The sequence below is a fragment of the Apteryx mantelli genome, chromosome 2 (assembly GCF_036417845.1).
Source record: "Apteryx mantelli isolate bAptMan1 chromosome 2, bAptMan1.hap1, whole genome shotgun sequence".
NCBI lineage: Eukaryota > Metazoa > Chordata > Aves > Apterygiformes > Apterygidae > Apteryx > Apteryx mantelli.
This window is the reverse complement of record NC_089979.1, coordinates 92,729,464-92,745,977: the sequence shown is the minus strand read 5'-3', so window position 1 is coordinate 92,745,977 and position 16,514 is coordinate 92,729,464.

Sequence of the window (16,514 nt, the reverse complement as noted above, 5' to 3'; positions counted from 1 at the left end):
GGAGCAATGACTAGAAGCCAATTGCTTATACATCCTTTGAACTAATCACTGGACTAGTCATACATACACACTTTTTCTCCTTTTATTCTCTGGCCCAGTACATTTTTAATTAGATCATAAAAGGTGAAATGCCAAACAGAAGACTAACAGTGTGTTGGGTTTTTTTTAAAGTATTTGGCTTAATTTGATTAACCTGATAGTACTCATTTTACTTTAAGTTCTGAGCCCTTTTTACCACTAGAAACCAAATAATAGCATGAGGATGGTTTATGGTCTTTCTTTCTGCCCAGGCACAGTTATTTGGTTTTAAGTTTTAAACATAAATTTGGTCCATGCAAGCCCCAGCTTTCAGATACTGTGCTTCACATTTTTTTAACTTATCCAAGTGCATTGACTTGAATTTAAGCAGCAAGTATCTGACATTTCTGAAAGCTGAGCACTTCTTATTCACCTTCTCATAAGCAGAACAATCTCACAGGAGACACCTGGCCTTATGATCTGGGTCCCTAAGTTATCAGAGACGAAGTTTCATTGTTACTGTATTAAATATAGCTGGAAATGAACCAGCATAAGCATGGTATCAGTTAAACTAAGTAAGAAATTTTCTTAAAATATTCTTGACACCTCTTCCTTATGTGAGATTTGTGAAAGTTTTCACTGTACAGAAGTGTATGTAAAAGATAGAAATCTTGTATTTTTCACTGCCTCCGCAAAACTTCATGTTTTCATTGGAACTTTCTGGCAAAAGTATTCCAAACAGCTTTACTAACTCCTGATAGGACCCCAGTGGTCAAAAATAAATAAATAAATAAATAAATCCTAATCTTCCTGCATTTCTGCTCTTTGAAAATATGGTAGATAAATGCAAGTGTTGCTGATGGAACATCGTATGGCCATCCTTGAAATGCTTCTGGAACAAAACAACAGTCTGGGAATGATCAGGGCTAACAGGCAAATATCTTATCTCCTCTCCCTCAGACTCCTACTGTGTGCTATTCAGTCAACTTTATCTTAACATCTCTCTTTCCTCTTAAAAAAAAAAGTGCTTTCTCAGTCATAAGCTCTTTCTGCTTACCTTCTCCATTCCTTCTGTGACATTCTGGACTGCTATCCTGGTCTTGTGACATCAGAAGCAATTAAGATTGTGATTGGTCTTTCTCCTTCAGTTCATTTTTGTGCTGTAAGCACTTTTGACTTGTGGGTTAAGCATATAAGAAAAATACATAATCACAATGATGTGCTCAATCTTTAGAGCATCGGCTTATGGAAAAATTAATTCTCCCAAAGAAGTTCTGTAAATATGTACAGAACTCTGCTTTTTGAATGGCCTTTTTAAAACAAAAAAAGGTGGGGAAGAACACTGCCTCTGTATATTCATTACTTCACTTATATTTGGCAGGTCTGGGTTGTAAGATGGAAAATGTTAAAGATAATTTGGTAACAAAACACAGTCAAATCCTAGGATCACCCTTCCTTGAAGGCTCAAGGTCTTAGCTGCTTTTTTCTGCTGAAAGATAACTGAATAATTTCTGTATTAATAGCTCAGCTTTTGTCTTTCCAATTAGAAAAAAGTTCTTATACCTTGGTATGGTTAAATATGCAACTGGATACAGTCTGGAAACATAACTAGTTAACTACCTTCATAAATTTAGGTGTTTGCTAATCAAGGTGTATGGAGTGAGCAGGTATTTGTTCCTGACGGTGTTTCTTCCCTTTTCCCTTTCTATAAGCAAAAGATTTCTGTTATTCTTATTGAATCTCCAATAAAGATTCATCCATCAAAGAGATGGCTCCTCTCTGGGCAGGGTTCTCCTACCATCTGCCCTTTTTTACCTGAGGTCTTTGAATGTTCAATTCCTCTTGAAGTTTTGAAAAATGTTTGAAAGATGAACTATGCTACATACTTCCAATTGATTCTAGAGCATAACAAGAGCTGGGACTTAACAAATTCCAGGCTAGGTGCTTCAGTATGGAAGCATCCTGCTACATCCCAAACGCTGCCTGTCCACAAAGCTCAGGGAAGAATGTAGGGAGTGACTGACTACAGCTGCTGCAAAGAAGAGGCTGAATTTATCTCAGCACAAAAGGGACCAGTGGCTGGCCTTTGTTTTAGATAAACAGTTGCATCAGTTGAATGGATCAATTGACTACATCACAGCTGAGTGGATCAATTCGCGCTGTAAATGTTTCTCCCTGAGTTCATCAAAAGAGCGAGAATGCCTACCTGAGCTGGCCAGACCAGCATGGGGGTGGGATGTATACATGGCTCAGCCCAACGCAGAGTATAAAAACAGAACAACTAACAAAAGAATTTCGAAAAGAGCAATGGGCTTGAGCTGGTTTCAACCCACCTATTCCTTCTCGGTGACTAGGGACACCCAGTGTTGTGATGGTGAACATATTACAGAAACCGGTGTCGCGGGACGACCGACTATCTTACAGTCCCGGACCGGGTGGGTTTCGTGTGGCGCGAGTGAGGGAAGGAGGGGGAGAGGAGATTTACTGCATGACTCCACAACTTCTTTCAAAGACCAACATTTACTACAGAAGCTGCAATGGTACAAAGCAAGAATTCGTGTTAACAGAAACTCAGCTCAACTAGAATACTTATTTCTAATTACACTAAAAGTTATGCTAACAGTAACTACTTAGTAAACAGAAAAGGATAGCTAATTTATACTAACTGTAAATACCCAAATGAATGAACTAGGCAAACCAATTCTGATCGATCTTACCCACGCGTTGCCTCAGCGGCCAACGTACACTCAATTCCCAGGGAAGTAACTGCGGGAGGGCGTCCCCGTCCCGAGGGGTTCCACAAGCTGGCACACCCGCTGTCACCCGCGAAGAGCCAAAGATGGCCTCCGGGGCCAACCTCTTTATACCTTTCAGGGGAAGGTGGAGGTGGAGTCGCTAGGCCAGTTACAATTCTCTTCACGCAGGCGCAGTCGCTGGCTCTTGGCTGCTGCAGGGTTCAACTCTCCTCCGTCGTTGTTATGACCATCGCACCCACAGTCATGGGTTGAGGGTGGCCGAGCACCCCCAAGGGCAGGCTAGCTGCCTCGCGCACTCTTCAGCACTGAAGAAAGGAGTTTGAGTGACTGTGAATGACTGCTTTACTCTTGCAGTGGGGGTCCCAAGGAGAGATCCCATGGCTGGGCTAAGAAGGAGTTAATTCCAGTCCGCAGTGGGGCCCCAGCCGTGAAAGCGGGTGTTATCTCTCAGGGTCCTGATGAGGAGGAGACAGACAGTCCTGACCACAGCAATTAACACTGCCCCAGCGGTGAGAGGAGGCTTTTGTTTCTCAAGGTCCTGGGGCCCAAGCAGGCCTTATCTCAAAGTCTTGACATCCTCCCTTTTGGAGTGTAAAACACAGGAATTCAGGCTACTTGTAACTGGCACCAAATGCGCAGGGGGGGAAGCTGGGAGCATCCCCCCACAACCGGTAATGGGAATCACATTTATATTGTGATTGAACTGTATATTGCAATTGCTATATTTTGCTAAGTGTACCTTACACTTGCATTGTCATTTCAATATATTGTTGTATCGCTCTGCTAAATCAGAAACCTGTATAATGTCAAACATCTTCAGATAAGTAAATTTGATATTAAACATTGCATCCTCCATGTGTGGAATATGTAAAAGAACCTGGTCAGAAAATGCTGGACTCTGACAACTCCTTTTAGATGCTGCAATTACTGTCAAAAGTAGTCCATATCTCAGATTTTGTTTTTTTTATAATGAATGAGTGCAAATTGGGACCTCCTTCTGTTTTAAAAGATCTTTCTGCCATATTCAAAATTTTAACAATGTCTTTTTGCAATGAGATCAAGTATCCACCAGGAACAGAATATTCTATGTTTTGGAAATTGGAAAGGAGACTAATTAGTCTGTATCATTACCTACTATGCCCTTTCATTCCCCAAAGGCAATCCCTATTGTCTCTTTCAGATTGTAAGCAGAATTTGTTTACTACAATTTTGGTAACTTCAAAGTTTTAAACAAACATCTCTTAACTGGTATCCTACTACATCCAAGACTGCTTGGAGCAAATTAAGTATTGCAAGACAAAAGTCTGAGATATTGCCAGGTAACTTGACGTGAAGAATTTCTTGCATACCTTATTGCGTGAAATTTATTTCGTTTTTCTTTTTTGCAAGCTAACAATATGTTCGAGTCAAACAAGCTAACAAAATGTCACTTCAGACATGCTCTGCCTGCTCAAGCCAGTATTACTAGGAAAAATTGATGTATGTGCACCCAGAAATAAAAAGACAAACAAACACAAGTATATTTCATCCCCAAATCCCCAGTTGTTAAGCAGATTCTCCCTAAATCTCACCCGATGCTCCTATTTCACTTTATACTGGGAAGAACACAGTATTAAAAATTCATTTATAAATTATAGATTAATTGCAGAATTTATTCAATCATTATTCCATGCTATTGTGATAGGTGCTAGTTTGTTACATCAAATCGGGAAGTGATTTTACGATGAAACTAGGCGCTAATTACGGGCTAAAACCACAACATCCTGCAATGAGGGCATGTACCCCCGCCTGAGATAATTAAGTGGAGCCAGCGAGGCGGCGATGTTAGTTTAGATAGCCTAATATGGCAATGGCGAGGTCACACAGTTGTAAAATATATGCATGACCTGAGGGTCACCACACACAACGCAGAGGAAGACTCCAGCCTTCATCCCCACGACCACCAGAAAGCTGAAGAAGACCCCCTAGCAACAGCCGGCGCAACCGCAGAAGTTACAGGAAGTGCCACATATACCCGGGGCTGGAATCGCATATAAGGAGACTGTGAGGGGGGCGATCGCGCGCGCCGTTGGTGGAGCAGGAGACTCCCCGGCCGCCCAGCGCTGTTTTGCTTACTTGTGACTTGCTCAATTATTCTATTAAATTGGAATTTATGCAACCCGGCCCGAGTGGTTGTCAATTTGTCGCGTTTACCTATAACACCATCCAGCGTGACCTACCTGCTGCCTGGCTGTGTCCTTGTAGAACATTGCCATAGAGAAGTGCACGGACAGTGTATCACGGCTGTAACTGAAAAGCAACTCAGTGAAGGTGCAGTTGTTGTTCTGGCTTATCAGTCGATCCTCCCCCAACATAATGTCCAGCTGGCTGAAAATAGCGGCCAGTGGGTAATCCATGAGGCCCACAGCCTTGCCGGCACCAAGGTTGGACCTGTCAGCTTTTACAACCTTGCAGGAAAGGTACAGCAGCATATTGCTCAAATCTAGGTAATCTTCCCCATTCCCAGCTGTGAAAAAGTCAAGAGGTGCAGATGCTACAATAGCAGAAAGTGGAGGCATCGCAATAAACAGGCTTTTCTCAATGCTGGTCTGCGTCGGGGACACTTCAAACAAATCCAGCTCAGATTTGGTACATTATTCTGGGCAGCTGTTAAAGAAAGCCACCCATTTTAAAATATATTTCCTTTTCTAGTGGTAGAATAGGCCCTCTGTCTCTGGGTTTTCTGAATCTTTTGCAGTGTTCGACCTGGCTTACTGCTCTTTTTCTTCTTCTTGTCCTGGTCAGAGTATTGTCTTGTGCCCCTCATTCTTTCTCTTTTAAAGGGCTGGGGCAAGCCTTCTCTCTGGGGGTGTGACATGGCTGTCTTTCTTTTAAGGCTTTTCCTTTGAATATAAACAAGCCCTTAGCCCTTCTGATTCACTGGCATTTCCAACTTGTCCAGGACAGCCTCGGAAACATGTTCAAACACATTTTTTGCAATATCTTGAGAGGCGCTTTTAATGTGTGGCTTAACAATTTCCAAATCTCTTTGGAAAATTGGGACAGCCTTTCTAAACAGGCTACCAAATATGCTTCCAATGCCCGCACCATATGTCACAGGAGCACCTTGAAAACCAGGGATACAATTGCTGGCCTGGGTTCACAAATAATTCCATTAAATAAATAAAAACCACTACCATTTTGGTGTGGTTTCTTAAAATATCAGACTTCCAGGACCAAAGATGCAGCTTCACAATCACCCTCCCAAAGTGAAATGAGGCATGCTTTTTCTGGTCAGTCTTTATTTCAATGTGATCATGTCAATGTGCTAACTGTTTACTGGCACATAGTGCAGCTTATCATATGTCACCGCAATGATCTTGTTATTACTGCTTGTCAGAACACAGTGCAATAATAGAACCAAAAAGTCCCTAAGAAGCTGGTAAAGCAAGTTAAACCCTCTGGTGATGTCTGCCACAAAGGAAAAATTTTCTAGCAGCAATCCCTGGAGAAGCCCCCCAAATATGTGCTAGATCCCCAGTTGTAGAAAAAGCATGAGGATTTTCATCCATTTTAAGCTTTGTTTTTCTTATGACAGGGTTGTAGACCAGGCCTACTGCTGGACAGCCAACAGCAGAAGCTCTGTTGTGGGGGTTAATTATGCGGTTCATACATTCCATTAACATGGAGAGGAACAGCTAACACCCTTTCCGCAAAGCATACTGCCATGTCCTCTGCTGCGCTATTTCAAAGATGGTGTCATTGTTGATGTTATCCCAGCTGTGTGGGTGCTGTATTTCTGCCAGCCCTGCCTCCCACTTGCCTGAGAGCTCCAGGAGTCTCACTAGCTCTATGGTAAAGTTCAAACTGGTGTTTTGTAGGAAGATTCTGGCAGTAGCATTGCTGGGAAGCGTGATGTAGAACCTGCCCCATCTGCCATCCTTCTTTTCCCCCTGCTCCACTGCCAATAGCTAGATGTCCTGGACTTGGGAGGCTTCTATCCATCCAGCTGTTAAATTTCTGGGGCCAGCCATGCCACTTCACCAACAGCTGCTTCTTTCTTCCTTTCCCTTTTGCAGTGATGATCTTCTCAACTGTGTCGATTCTGTCCTCATCAGGATTCACTTTTTAAAATTCTTCAGGGTAAAATGTGGAATAGCTAATATAAATGTATATAAATGCCTATATCTTTATATCTGAGCACTTCCTGGGCCAAAGGAAGCAGGCAACCCATCAGAGGGGCCTCTGTGGGTATAAAGGTTTCAAAAAGAGGCAACTGGCCAATCACAGAGCAGTATGAAAACATGTGGTGTAAGACATTGTCAAAAACGGCAGCCTCCATGCATGCAGTAGGCAGGGGCTTCCTGTTCTGACATATGTCTGGGTAATCATGTTTTACAAAATAGTGGCACCTGCATATTTAGTAGGAGAGGACTTCCTGCTCTAATGTCCTTCTGGGGTAGACAGGATGGGGTGGCCGATCCTGCCAGTCAATCACAGGGCTGCCTGAGAACAGGTGGAGTATGATGGTGTCAAGAAATGGACATCAGCCAATCACAGAGCACTATGAAAACATGTAGGTTATGACATTTTACAAAATGGTGTCTTCCTACCATAAAATGGTGACTGAAACAAAATGGTGTCCCCTGTATAGGTAGGGGAAAAGACTTTCTGTTCTGACGTACTTCTAGGTAAACTGGAAGGAGCGGCTGGTCTTGCCAACCAATCACAGGTCAGTTTGTGAACACGTGGGGGTGTGATGTTTTACAAAATGGCAACCCCCAGGGGGCAAAAAGAGGTGGAGTACAGAGACCACATGACCAGCCAAAGGGCAGGACTTCCAGGGCAAGTGGGGCATGTGACCACCAGTAGGGACCAGGTGTTAGACCAGAAGTTTGGGGAGGGGCACCTGTCACTTCTTATCTTGGACAAAAGTTGTCCTCATGATTCACTGCTCATGATCCTGCCTCCTCCTGATTCATTTTTCTCAGTCTTTTTTTCTTTTTTGGCAGCTTAGTGAACTGAATTGGCTTACCAAGAAGCTAGCTGAACACCAGAGCCAGTGCAGGGATTTTCTGCCGTTCTTTTAGACCTGGGCATCAGCCTGGCCCCAAGCAAAGTTTTAAGCCCTCCCAAAAGAGGATGGAACTCAGAAAAAAACCCTTGTGAATGGATAGTTGTTTGTGCGGAGCAACCACTGAAAATCAAAGGGTTTGAGGATTGAGAACTCAAATATGGGCACTGGAAGGGAACACTGAAGAGAGCACCCCTGACATCTCCTGTTCACAGAAAGTGTCCAAGGAGGTGGTGGATAACTCTCAGAGGTGCTCTGCCCAGAGATTAAGTGAACAGTGGAGCAGAAACAGATCTCACAGTCAGCAGGATTATCCCCCAGCCCTCATCAAATCTCCTTCCTTCTCATAGTGTTGAAGGCCACTATGGCCAGGGCCAGTAGTAGGTTGGTAAGGAAGTCCTGTGAGCATGTAGGCCTTGGATGGGGTCCATAAAGGAAGAGGTGAAGAGAAAAATGCATCCAGATTCTCACCAAGAGGCTCTGGAGGAGACAGAACGGCAACTGCAGCCTGATATGCTTGAGGTATGTATGTGCCAGGGTCTCCTCTTACTACAGAAGAGGGGACGGATGAGGAAGGAGGGATGAGGAAAGGGAGACCAATGAGATCAGCTCGGCTTTTGCTGTTGAACCCCAACATAAAGGGAAAGGGAAAGGAAAATGGCATCTGTATGCCAAGTTTTCTGGAGCTTTGGTTGTTTCTGTCTCTTTGAGTGGGCTAGCCAAATCAGTTTCACCAGAGGGGACCCACATGTATGACATTACTCCATAACATTACTAGGTATATATCTTTATGCGGTGGGATGGCCCAGTCATTCCTGCCTTCTTGTGCCTGTTCAAAGTTTTGGTGGTGTAATCTTTTCAGGAGTCATCAGTACTCAGAGACTACTAGCTTGTGGCTAATTCCACTCCAACCTTCACAAACATAGCACAGCAATCTGTAAAGACCTCTGGCCTTATCCTACAAAGATTCATAAAGTAGGGCTTCTCTCTCTACACACACTGCCAGCTTTTCACAAAGGCAGCTCTGCTTACAATTATACTGCCAATCTCACAAAATATCCACCACCAGTACTTTGACTTTTATATATGCCATTCTTACCCAAGCATCTACATAATCCCTGTTCCAGCACTGATCCCAGAAAGTCCTCTTTTTGAAAGGCTGTGACACAACTCAGAACCCTTGACAGCATTTATTAAACCATCCCATCCACACTGTTTGAATTTTGAGTATGCGAGAATGAAAGCCAGGCAAACAGGAAAACAGGAGCCAGTCTTTCTTCGTCAACTAGTCTTGACTATTTAGGTGATCCCATTCATCCATGGATCTCCAGGAATCAGGGCTGCTGCATAGGCCTAAGGGGGATGCAAACAGCTGCCAGTGGAGCTCCCTGTGCCTTTCCCACTTGATCTGCTTGATATGTTGGAACAGCCAGTTGTACTCAAGATTCAGCTCCTAAGTGGCAGGAGATGTTCTTACTACTCTGGAGCCAGTGCCCATATGATTGCTAGAAAATACTTCAGATTCTGCAGTCATTCTGTTACCAGGGGCCTCAGACAAGGAGTCTCAAAAGGGGAAGGGGAAGGGGGGAACTGTTACCAGGAGCTTCAGACAAGAATGCACCCAAGGACACAATTCTCGCAACTGTAACTGATACATCCTAAAGGAGTACAGATAAACCAGCAAAAAACAGTTGAAACCAAGATTAGGAACAAGACATCTTTCTCAAGCAAAGAAATGAGCCAAGCTGAGACCATATATGGAAAAGGAGCTCAGAGTCTGTGGAAAAGCACGTCTTCAGCAACCACTAGGGACCACCAGAGACCACCAGGGACCACCAGAGGCCCCCATAGAAGCCCCCCAGAGACTCAGACTGCATGTGTAATGATTATATAAATATGATAATTAGTTCCAGGAACTAGAATGAATATGTATAATCATTCTGGGAAATTTAATGCATATGTATGTAACAGAGCAATATAAGCTTTGGCTAATGCAACATACGGTGTGCATGTTGGGCGGAGCGATCCCCTGTGCATCCAGCGCCGTAATAAAGAGAATGCCTGCTTCTTAATGCTACATTGGTGTTAAGGAGTTTTACTCCTGATTTCGGTGACAATTCTGCTCTGTGCTAGATGGGCTGTCTTTCATTTTTTCCCAGCAGTATCAGGGTCTTTCATCTCAGAAGTCTCTGGAAGTAAGAATATTTGGAGATACAAATTGGTCTTGGTGTTGTCTGGAGACACACACTACAATGCAACAATAATCACACTTGTCCTTCCTAGAGAGACCAGTACCCTAAGGCTACAATTTGCAACAGGGTGGTGGAGATCTGAAGCAGGCTTGTTCCTCTGCAGAGTATGTCCCAGGAGGAGTTCCTCCTGCAGGAAATGTACATCTCCCCCTGGTGGAGAGTCTGGACACTATGAATGCCATGCTCCAAGAGAAGCTCTAAGTCCTGAAGAAGACTAGTGGTTATTGAAAGATGCCTTTCCTTTCTGCCCCCTCAGGTCATGTTTCCCTGCTCCCTTCCTGCATATGCCGGAGGAACCACCAAATCTAAGGATCACACATGGACCATATACACACACCTCCTGTGCGTGCTAGGAGCACATTGGACTCTGCTCAGCTTGGCCTGGGCTGAGCAGTATGGGTGGCTGGAGGCAGCGGGAGGGGCTGCCATACTGGGAGCAGGAGGAGGAAAATCTCTTGCCTTTGAGATTGCCATGGAATGGACTGAGGCTGTAGGGTGGGGTGTTTGAGTAGGGGGAATTCTGAAGCTTCCTCAGCCTCTACTTCACCAGGGTGGGACTTTCTAGCTCAAAGAAAGTCTGATGTCTTCTTTTTGTAAGGACAGAGTCTTTCTGAAGCTTCGGTGCACACTGCTGGTTTTGATAGTGGAGCCTGTTCTGTGGGTTAGGGGAAGAGCTGAGAACTGGGAAGACTATCTGAGTGTATAGACAGGGTCGATCTTTGTCAGGAGACATGGGCCCTACTGTGTTTGCTGCAGTCATGTTCCTTGTACTTGGAAGACAGCAGTCCATCTGACACAGCTGCTGGCCATGCAGACCTACTCTCCAGCCACTGATACTTTGATTTGTTTTCTTGGCTGACTGTCAGCTGAAGAGTTGACAGATGGTCCACACTTCAAACTTCTGTGTTTCCTGCCCATTACCATAAAGCATCTGACCCTAGAACACAGTCCAATTTTCTCCTCTTCCTTCCTCTATCAGCAAGAGGGAAAAGAATAGACACTTTTTATATGTACTTTTGTTCTCAAGGTAGCTGCCACCAGTGTTGGTGGTGGAGAGGGAAGGCTCTGACTCTCCTTGCATCAAAAGCAGCTGTCCCCAGAATGGCCCCAAAAGAGGCAGGCCTTCAATGTGCTAGGCCAAGGTGTTAGCCAAGGACCATGGTAACTGAGGGTAGGAGATGTTGTAGGCCTTCAGTGCCAAAGATGGAGAAAAGCGTCACAACCATACATTTGGTGAGATTAGCATAGCAGGGACAAGCATACCAAGCTGTGCCAGATCTGTGATTCATGTCTCTAGCTTGCCTGAAGCCCATTATTGATTTCTTAAAATTATCCTGGCACTGATCCACAGTCTGTATTCCTCCTACTGTCACACTATCTCCCTCCAGGTGGTGAGGGAGATGCATCAAAGGCAAACTCTTCTCTGCTCCTGTGCTTTTTTCTTCACAGGTTACTATGAGAAGACTAGGGCAGGTATGAGGCCCTGCAAAATAAAAACACTGCTTTGCAGTTCCCCAGAATGGGGATTTATGTAACCCTGATGACAAGAGTCTTTAAGCAAGAAAATCTACGTTATTATTTCTTTTTCCCCAGCTGGATTGTTAAATAACCTTTTGTTCATGCTATTTATGGTCTCCTGTGATCAGCCTTTCTCTCCTGACTAGAACAGCAATATTTGCAAGGCTCCTTGGAGGTGAAGCAAGGTCCAGAGGAAAAAATCAAACATCTGTTGCAGAGTTCTGTGACAAGAGAAGACTGAGACTGATAAAAGAACAAGCTGAAGGGGCCAATCATACATATAAATGAGACAGAAAAATCTTGGACATCTGGAGGTAGTGACCTCTGAACACAGGGAGGGAAAAGTGAGCCAAAAGGGATCAGCAAAACAATCTAGGTTTTAACTGTAGGAGGGCCAGGCAAAGTCTGCCATTAATGCAGAAGAGCAGGTGCAGTGTATAATCTGCCATGACAAAGTTAATTCATCAAAAAAATCTTTGCTAATTTGATTTGGCACAGTGAATTTATAATGGGACTGGGCTTTGTATCTTAGGGGGCAATACGTTTTTAATGCATTAGTAAGGAGTTCTAAAGCCAGACTCTGGTAATAAACACAAATAAGTGAGAATGAAAAGTGTAGCATTTATTAACAAGATAAACACAATGAAAATCAAAATAAAAGCAGATTTTATGGAAAATGTACAACTGAAAATTAGCTGTCAGCTTTAATAATGCAGCCAGAAAACTTATCTGCAAAAAAAAATACCTTATCCTAATCTTCTTAAAGATTGTATCTACTTAATGTGTCCCAAGAGTGATAGCATCTGGAGACTGAGAAAAAAGGAAAGACATGATTTTACAATATTTGCATACCTCAGGCCTTTTCTTGTATATTGGATGTTTGTCCCAGCATTTAATTCTCAAATCTGTATCCATCTGTTTAAAGTGAGCCAAATGTAAGTGCTTTACCTTACATTAGAATGTTCACAGAAACCAGGCTTAATGAGAATGTGTTGGTTTACCACTGGACTATTTTTTTTGCTACACAGCAGACTGAAGCTAAGGTTTAACTTTCAGTAGCAGTGTTACTTAAACTAGCATAACCAGACCTCACTATCAGCAGCACCCTTTCAGCTGTGTACCATCTCCCCTTCCATTCACCTTCTGATCCAGCTTAATCAGTTTCAGTCAGTGGGTTAGTCAGTTTCCCAGTTCAACATTTGGTTGCATGAACTACTGCTGTCCAAAGGGGATTTCAAGGGCAGTTGTAAGGTGCTGCTGTTTCAGCTGGGATTGCCACCATGAAAGGCACATGGTTACAACCTAAACTCTGGGCTACTTGCAACTTGGTTTAACAATCCACTTGTATTTAAATAGCTCAAACCCGCTTCTCTGAGTTAAAATTATCAAGTGCTTTCCAAACCTCCAAGTCTTTGTTGCACTGTCAACATGATTCCCATGGAAAGTGGCAGAATGGGATCCTCTATGAAATAGTTTCAAACCACAAAAAACCTTGAGGTCATATCTTTATTTTAGCTGGAAAACAGCTTTGCATGAAAGGACCTGGGGGACCTGCTGAACAAGAAGTTGAACATGGGTCAGCAGTGCACTACTGCAGCAAGGGCAGCCAACCACATACTGTACTGTATTAACAAGGGTGTAGTGAGCAGTTCAAGGGAAGTGATTCTTCCCCTCTACTCAGCACTTGTCAAACTGTATCTGGAGTACAGTGTCCAATTTGGGGCTCCCCAGTACAAGAAAGACATTGACATACCAGAGGGAGTCCAGTGAAGGGCCACAAAGACCATCAGGGCATTCCAGACATTTGAGGAGAGGCAGAGGGAACTGGCTTTAGTCAGCCTTAAGAAGAGATGGCTAAGGAGAGGTCTTATTGCTGTCTACAGCTAAACTAATGGGAGAGTATAGAGAAGATGGGGACAGATTCTCTTCAGTAGTGCACAGTAGTAGGACACAAGGAGGCAGACACAAGTTACACCACAAGAAAATTTGAAAATTCTGATTAGATGTAAGGAACAAATTTTTTTACCGTGAGGGTGGTTAAACACTGGAACAGGTTACCCAGAAAAGTTGTAGAGTCTCTGTCTTTGGAGATATTCAAAAACTGACCAATATTCAAGACCCTGAACAGCTTGCTCTAATTGGACCTACTACAAGCAGGGTGTCAGACTAGATGACCTCCAGAGTCCCTTTTCAACCTCAATTATTCTATGATTCTAAGTGCTGATCAGTATGAACAAATGTTTCAGAATGAGAGGAAAAATAATGTTTAACAAGAAACACTGGCATAAATGTATGTCTTCTGGTCTGTGTGTACAAGATCTCTGTTGCTGATGAGTCCAACATGCATGACTTAGTTTGTGTGTCCCCTTGACTCAACCTCCTACAATTTAAACTTTGCCTAGAGGTTGGGAGGTTTTTCTAAAAGCTGTGGCCAAACTGAACATCCTGTCTTCTGTCTTGGTCAAAACTGCTAATAGAAAGCTATAGGAACATCTAAAAATATCCACTGTGAATCATGATGCTGACTATAAAAAAAAATTGTTTCAAAGATCTGTCTTGCTCCCGGTGTGATGCTTCTAATTTCCACCTTTACCCACCCCACACAATGTTTCTCCTTTGAATGTTTTGGCATGACGGGGAGGGTTAAAAATAAACACAAAATACAGCCTTTATTTTTTTCTTTCAAAAGGCTTTTAACTGGGAATTAAGTGGCTTGAAAGGTCTTTCGAGGCACAAGTTATACAACTTGATGAAACATTCTTGGAAACTTTCTAGATGCCAGAAACAGTATATATGCCTTTACAAATAGAATCACCATGTGGTAAAAATAGATTTTTAAAACATAAATAAGACTTGCTGCAGTGATAGAGGAAGAGCACACTGTGGTAGGCACAGACAATGGAATGAGAGTTTTGTAGCTGCTTAGCTTGAAATACTGCATCTGGACATTCTTATATAAAAACTTCATAATGCTTCTAGGGAAGAAAGGGTTATTTGGGGAATGGCTAGGAGTTAAAAAAATAAAATTCTGGGTGATCAAAGGCCAGAAGCTATGCCACTTGCCAGTGTTCACCCAGTTGACTATTCAGGTGTGATTAACAGATCTTGAAAGTCCTTTGAGACAGCAAGCCTCTAGTGGACTGGTTCCTGGAGCACAAACTGAGGAATGCCTTTCCACAGTGGAGTTTCTCAAGAAAATGTGGGTTAGGTGAGTGGTGCTAGCACTGGGCAAAGAGTGTGTTTCTCCTCTATAATGTTGTCAAAGGCTCTGTATGTGATTGTGTGGCTTGACAGAGTTTATTTCGTTCGCAGGTTCTCCCTTTCAGCCAGCAGTCAGTCATCAGCAGGGCGACTGAACTAGACGATCTCCAGAGGTCTCTTTTAACCTCAATGATTCTATGGGTTCTTGCCAGCACTTGTTCCACTGGCAGCACTAGCTGCCAGCAAAGCCTCGATGTGCCCTAAGCAAATTTTGCTCATACTTTCTTTGCAAAAGCACTGGAGGCATTAGTACAAGCCAGTACTGGCTGGCTTCAGGATGGTCCATCAGGCGACATCTCTAGTGCTTAATGTTAATCTTCAGTTCCATGCCATTTTACAGAACTTTTTCTTAAAAAAAATATTGTCATTGTGAATATCACCCACAGTTCCTGCTCTGGGCTGTGAAGAAAGCTCTTCTAGAACTGATCACAGTTCTAGCCCATCTGTGACCTCAAGGTGGGAAAAGGAGGGTCGGATACCAGAGTAGAGAGACACTCAAGGCATGTGAGTGTAGTAGATTTAATGATGGACATACACTCCAAACTGCACATGGAGCCCTGGCAACTGCACAGAGGGATTGCTGATGGGAGGTTGCTGGATGGATGGGTTGAACGCCTAGGCAGGACTCACTTTGTGTATGCTAAGAGCCCCTTTTATCTATTAGGGCTGTTTCCTTTTCTCGGCTATGCTAAGCCTGAGTAGTTACTGGCTGCAAAGCAGCTAGATATTGTTGACAAAATGGAATATGCATGTCCAGCCCTGACCAGTTTCGGTCAGTGTATAGAGAGCAGACTCTGGGGCTGCTATCACGTGCTCTGTCAGACACCTGACTCCTTGCCAGATCTTCTGCAGGTGTTCTCTCCATACCGTCATTGGTGATAACTACTTCATAGGGACCAGGAGCCTGATAATAAATCAGATGAAAGTTAGATAGTGATGTGTCATTACTGCAATCTGAAAAGCCCTTGTTGTTTTGGCTCTGCAAGTGTCATCCTGTTGACTGAAAACAGAGATCATAGAATAATTCACCAGACTGAAGAGCTGCTGCTCTTGTTTTGATCAGTTCCATCTTCTTTTACAATTTTGTGACAGGGGTACAGCAAAGTATTATTTAAATCTGTCTGATCTATGCCATTCCAAGTATTAGAAAAAATCCTAAGTAGTACCTAAGAAGGAAGAGACTTCAATATACAGGCTTTCTGCTAAGAAGAGTGGACACAGCTTTAAATGTGTCTGTTTCAGACTTGTTGCACTTCTCTGAACAACAGTGAGAGAGCTCTCTCTTTAAATGCTGTGTCTTTGAGCCACTGGTGGGTTCACCGTTTTTCTTGGAGGTTTTTTTGGGTATAGGTGGCCCATCATCTCTCAACGTTGCTATTAGGAGGACCTGTACATGATTAGCCTGGTGTGTTCATCTTTTTCAGTCCTCTCCTTTCAATATACGTCAGGTCTGGAACCTTCTGTGAGTTTGGGCCTCAGTTTATTCAAAATGTTTCAGGAGATACATTTAGATATTTACAGTTCTTTGCTGTGATATCTTCAGCAGTGTTTTGAGTACTAAATTTTACAAGGGGTTTGATACAATCTTCTAGCTGACCCTGCTTTGGGCAGGGGAATTGGATTGGATGACTTTTGAAGTCCTTTCCAACCTTAGCT